This window comes from Helianthus annuus, chromosome 2 (genome assembly GCF_002127325.2).
Source record: "Helianthus annuus cultivar XRQ/B chromosome 2, HanXRQr2.0-SUNRISE, whole genome shotgun sequence".
Classification (NCBI taxonomy): domain Eukaryota; kingdom Viridiplantae; phylum Streptophyta; class Magnoliopsida; order Asterales; family Asteraceae; genus Helianthus; species Helianthus annuus.
In genome coordinates, this window is record NC_035434.2 from 48649729 (window position 1) to 48655939 (window position 6211).

General features: G+C 39.3%; 1 non-coding gene across 1 annotated transcript; it reads right to left on the reverse strand.

Annotated features, from left to right (window-relative positions):
* Positions 1 to 5824: 5824 nt before the first annotated feature.
* Positions 5825 to 5931, reverse strand: LOC118489881. Its single transcript, XR_004887894.1, has one exon. It is a non-coding gene; the product is annotated as a small nucleolar RNA R71 (small nucleolar RNA).
* Between the last annotated feature and the right edge of the window lie 280 nt (positions 5932 to 6211).

Sequence of the window (6211 nt, forward strand, 5' to 3'; positions counted from 1 at the left end):
TTTGCAAGTTTCTTCAGCGAACCAACTCCAGGTTTCTGTCCACAATATGAAGTTGAAAAAGCTCCTATTCAAGAGATAATCGATGTTTCTAAAGAAATGAATGAAGAAACTCTAAAGGAGATAGCTAACAAGGCGCTGACGGTCAAGTTGAAAGAGGTAGATAAAACTCAAGAGTCAGTGTCTGTCGAAACGGAGTTTGTCGAAACAGAGTTAGTTGAAAAGGTGTCTGTTGAAAATGTGTCAGTTGAAAAGGAGTCAGTTGAAAAGAAGTCCGATGAAGAATCAGAAAATGTGGAGATTAAACCAGGAGAAAAATCAGAATCTGAGTCTGAAGGGTTTGGTAAACCAGAAATTAAAACTGATAAAGAAGAAAAGGTTTTTGAAAAAGTTGATCAAATTCCTGAAACACCATGCGAAAACTTTTTAAAACCCTGCATGGATTGTCTTGAAAAAGACAAACAGTTTCAAGAATTGAAAAAATTTACCGACGAAGTAAAATTCGATCTTTATGAAGTGAAAGAAGCTTGTGACACTTTATCACGTTCAATTAAAATGATTCAAAATGAAAGTATAGAAAAGGATAAAGTTGTTAATTTGCTCAAAGGAACGGTCATGGAAAAGCAGATGGAAATTAACATTCATCTGGACACAATCGCATCTTTAAAAAAGGAACTTGAATTGATGCGTATTGAAACAGAAAGAGTTGATAAGAAATTGATCAATTATATTTCTTCATCTTATGTGATTGATCAGATTGTTCCTCAACAAATTGATGCTAAACCTGCTTTCAACAATGTTCCACCCCCAATGTGGAATCATTATACACAGAAATATCCAGATGGGGTGGAAGCAGCTTTGAATCTCAAGTTGAAAACTGTAGAGAATGAGTTACTGGAAAACATTGATTTTACTTTCACTCCATCTGACACAGACAACGAGCCACATGTGATTAAAACTGTTGTTGATCAAGTGTTGGATGAAGAAAGTGATAACTCTGATTTTGGAACGGTTAAAACTCATTTGGAGAATTCCAATTCTGATTCTGAAGATGACGGAAATTTTTTGGACAAATTCATCCCAAAATCAGATAAAGTTGTGAATGACGATTTGATCATTGTGGTTTACACAATGACCGGAACTGACAAACTCTATACTGATTTTAAGTATCCAATTCAGAATGCAAATTTGGAAAATGTTGAAAAAATTTTCAAACTTGTGGAAATTGATATTTCGGAAGTTAACAACAACGCATTTCTATCAAAACCGAAAAAATCTTTTGTGAAACAACAACCAAACAACCAGGGAAAGAAAGAATGGGTGGGTACAATGGTCATAACAAAAGACATGGTAACAATTTCAAAAAGAAAGGTGTCGGTTTTGAGAAGAAAATGGCTAAGAAAGAGATTAAACCAAATGAAAAGTTGAGTGATGTGTTTGTGGCGGGTAAGAATACAGTAGCTGAAAAAGATTACATGTTTAGTCAGAAAGCAGTTGACGATTTCAATGCAGCCAAAAAGTTGAAAGATGAGACCAACAGATCCACTTTTGTTGATTATGAGAAAAGAATCTGTTATCGCTGCAATGAAATTGGTCACATGGCAAAGCAATGTGTTAAAAAGATCATAAAACCAGTTTTTCAGAAACCAAAACCAAAAACTTCAAATGATGTTAAGGGAAAAACACCGATGGTTTCCCCCGTGCGTATTCTGAAACGCGGTGAATCTTTGAAGTCCGAGGACAAGTCCAAATCAACCTTTGAGATTGGTGAATCTTCGAAAACTCAAAAGACTTCAAAGGTTTATCCCAAAACAAAAACTTTTCAAAACCAATCATGGGTGGAGAAACCTAAATGTTCGTTTGAAGAAAAGAAAATGGAAAAGGCTTTAAAATCTGAATCAAGAGTTGTTGCAACCGATGTTGAAAAACTTGAGTTTGAATTAGACAAATTGAGTGAAGAATTTCCACCAATCAAGGAGGGAGATCTAAAATCAAAGTCAAAACCTGTTATTCCAAATGTTGTCTTCAACATTCCAAAAGTTGACGTGGCTCATGATATTATGTTTGGTACTGTTCCAAATGCTGAAAAATCTTGGGAATCGTTGTTTAAGTGAATGTCTTTGATGTGTGCAGGGGCTTCCGAGGTCGATCATCTCCAAGTGGATCATGGATAGCGGCGCCTCGAGGCACATGACTGGATGTTAGCATTACTCTATGATGTCAAATCAATTAATGGAGGATATGTTGGCTTTGCTGGAACACAGGGAGGAAGAATCGTTGGTAAAGGAATTCTTACCAATGGAGTTGTAACTTTTGATAAAGTGAACTACATTGCCGAACTATAAAAAAATATGTTGAGCATATCGCAGATTTGTGACAAGTCGTTCACAGTTCACTTTACAAAAAAATGAGTGTTTGATCATTAAACCAGGTTTTAAAATTCCAGAAGATATGGTGATGATGCGCGCTCCACGTGAAAACGATTTGTATGTCCTAGACATGAGCGTCGCAACAACATCAGACAAAAAGGCACAATGTTTTGTAACTAAAACAAAAGCAGCTGAAAAAGAATCAATAATGTGGCATCGTAAGATGGGTCACATTCATGTGAGAAAAATGAATTTTTTAGTTCACAATGATCTTGTTGAAGGTGTTAATTTGAAAATTTTCCATCTGAATGATGATTGTGTAGAATGCAAATAGGGTAAGCAAACGAAGAAGTCACATCCAAATAAGCTCTTGAACTCCATCAGACTACCGCTCGAAAGACTCCATATGGATCTTTTCGGACCGGTAAATGTGAAGAGCGTAAGTGGAGATCTGTATTTGTCTAGTGGTCACTGACGACTATACAAGATTTTCATGGGTGATGTGTCTCGAAAGAAAAGATGGAACGTTTGATTCGTTGATGATTTTATTCAAAAAGATGGAGACGCTGTACAAACAGCCGATCAGACGAATTCGAAGCGACAATGGAACAGAGTTCAAAAGCAAGCGTATGCTTGAATTTTGCAATGACAAAGGCATTCTTCATGAATTCAGCGCACCGTATACTCCACAACAAAACAGTGTCGCAGAACGAAAGAATCGCACACTAATGGAAACAGCTCGTACTATGCTAGCCGATTCCAAATTACCGATATTTTTTTGGAGTGAAGCGGTTGCTGCAGTGATGTGCACAAAATGCAACATATAAATTACATCACTTGTGGCATAAAACTAACCCTTTTTTAGTACTAATGTTGGAAAAAGTGTGTTTTTGTCTTCCTTTTGTATTTTCAGGATTAAATGAGCTCAAATGAACAAAAGAAGCAAAATGGCAGCCAAATCTAACATAGATACAAGAAAAGGAACAAACGTAGCATGCCCGACCCCCCGATAGCATCTTCCCAAGCAAAAACAAGAGAACAGAAGACTGAACACGCCCCGTGCTCAATGAGCACGGGGGCGTGCCCAAGTGTCAGTAGAAAAGACAAAGTTGTAGAAGCTTCTATCACCTACCATGGGGGCGTGCCCAGCGGACACGTGGCAGTGGTCAACTCTAAGATTCGCAGAAACTATGGAAATCTTGATAGTACAGATACGCTTCTGCACACGGTGTCGTGCTCAGCGGACACGGGGGCATGGTCATTTAATGCAGACAAACTGCAATTAATGAAGAAAGAGAAGGAGGATGGACACAGGGCCGTGCCCAATGGACACTGAGCCGTGCCCGAGCTGCTGTTCAGGCTATAAATAGGGGTGATTGGCTCATTTGCAAACCATCCCTTGGCACACCACCTCTCTCACACTTCACGCACCACCCACCACCATCACAACACTATCATCCACCACCATCATCCATCATCCATCATAGAGTGTGTGAGTCGTCTCGGGATCCAAGATTGATCGTAAGAGTTCTTGACAATCAAAGGCCATGTTTGCCTAAGTCTCTTACATCACTTGGTGAAGACAAGTGTTTAGTGTAATAATTTTTATTTTTAATCTTTCCGTACTTTTTATTTGGTTATGTATTAATAACTTTAATAACTAGTTTCTTATGTTGAAGGTGATTCTTCCTTATCGTTTGTCCGTGGTATCTTGGCATTATTTTACTGTCTATATAAAATAAAAGATTTTCACCATTCATATCTCCATGGTCTATATGGAGATATGTTGGCTACCTGGTCGGGGGTTAAGGGAATGGTTTGGTAAGAGTCTTGCCATTGTTCAGTGTATAGATCTGGGTCAAATTTAGTAGGATCTCCTTCAATACCCACCGGTATTGGATGGCGGGGGTCCAAACTCTTTGATCCCCTCATAAGTAAGCTACTATTAAAACTTTAACCCGGCTACTTTGGACTGTATCCCTGCTGACTCAGACTACTTAGCCGAGGGTAACGTCACCTTCAAAAGAGGGGCCTACCACATTATGCATTAATAACTTAATTAATTACCTTTCAATAATCCGACCCTTTAGGATTGTATCCTTGCTGACTCAAACTACTGGGTTGAGGGTAAGGTCACCTTTAAAAGAGAGGCCTACTACAATAACTAAGATAATCTCTTAAAAAGTGCAAAAGTGCGGAAATAATCAAAGGTTTCACTACACGCGAGTCGGATCCAAGTGATTCATCTTGTCTATCTGTTTTTACTTTTATTTTATTTTTCAGCCTTTTAGTTAGTTTTATTTTTCTAGTTTAAAAACCTTTTTCTAACTTTTTGATTTGATTAGAAGTTGAGGATAAACCGGTACTAAAAGCTCTTGTGTCCTTGGACGACCTCGGTATCTTACCAACGCTATACTACGTCCACGATGGGTGCACTTGCCCATATGTGTGTTTAGTGTTAGTAAATATCGTGTTTTATAAATTTAAAACTTGGCTAAAAAGTGTAAAAGGGCTTAAAATATATATAAAAAATATAGCACACTACACGCACATCAAGTTTTTGGCGGCGTTGCCGGGGTCACAAGGATTTTAAGAAAGTTAGGAATCAACCGCCTAATCGTTTTTTTTTCTAATTTTTCTGTTTTTTAGGATTTTCTTAATTTTTCAGTTTCTGCAGAGCTCAGCACGGGTCGTGCCTGGTCGGACACGGGCCGTGCCCAGCATTGTTACTGGCAGTTTTTATTTTTTGAGTTACAGAGAGTTGAGCACAGGGCCGTGTCGGTGCAACACGGGGCCGTGTCGAACTCCCCAGTAACAGGGGTCCGGAAAACAATCACTGTATCTTCGACCACGGGCCGTGTTCATCTGAGCACGGGGCCGTGGTGAAGCTTCTAACCAACGTTCTTCTTTGTTTTTATTGCAGGACTTGGAACTCAGGCACCACATTTGCCTTTTCCACATAGTGTATGAGCTCCAGTTCTAGTAGAGACATAAAAGAACCCCTAGACGAACCCGAACGCTTTCTACGAAAGACACTTAAAGCTAAAAACCAAGAGAAAGTTTCGGGGGACCCTCTTCCAATGGCGGACCAACGTACCCTCATGGATTACCTACGACCCACCGTAGGTAATCTCGGCGCCACTATCAATGCACCGAATGTCGAAGCCAACAACTTCGAACTTCGGCCACATTTGATACAAATGCTTCAAAACTCCGCAACCTTCCATGGGCTTGCGGACGAGGATCCTCATTTACATATTACTAATTTCATAGAAATATGTGATACCTTTCGGATCAATGGAGCATCAAACGACGCCATCCGCCTTCAATTGTTTCCATTTTCACTAAAAGACCGAGCTAAGGCTTGGCTTAATGCCCTCCCAATTGGTTCGGTAAACACTTGGGATGAACTAGCCCAAAAGTTTCTATATAAGTATTTCCCTCCTGCTAAAACGGCTAAATTAATGACTGAAATTAATACATATTCACAAGAGGATGGGGAGTCCTTATATGAAACTTAGGAAAGGTTCAAGGTGCTACTAAGAAAATGTCCTCATCACGGTCTTGTGGTGTGGCAACAAGTATCTACTTTCTACAATGGGTTGTTGCCACACATAAGACAAACACTTGATTCTAGCTCCGGGGGACTTTTAGGTAATCGCCGCCCAAATGAAATATATAATCAAATTGAGGAAATTGCTTAAACCAATTTTCAGTGGCACACTCCCCGGGACAATAAATCTATTGCCCCGGGCGCCCATAAGGTTGATGAAAACACTTCTTTACAAGCCAAAATCGAGGCCCTTTCTTCAAAAACCAAAAAGCTAGAAATGATAAAAACGGCC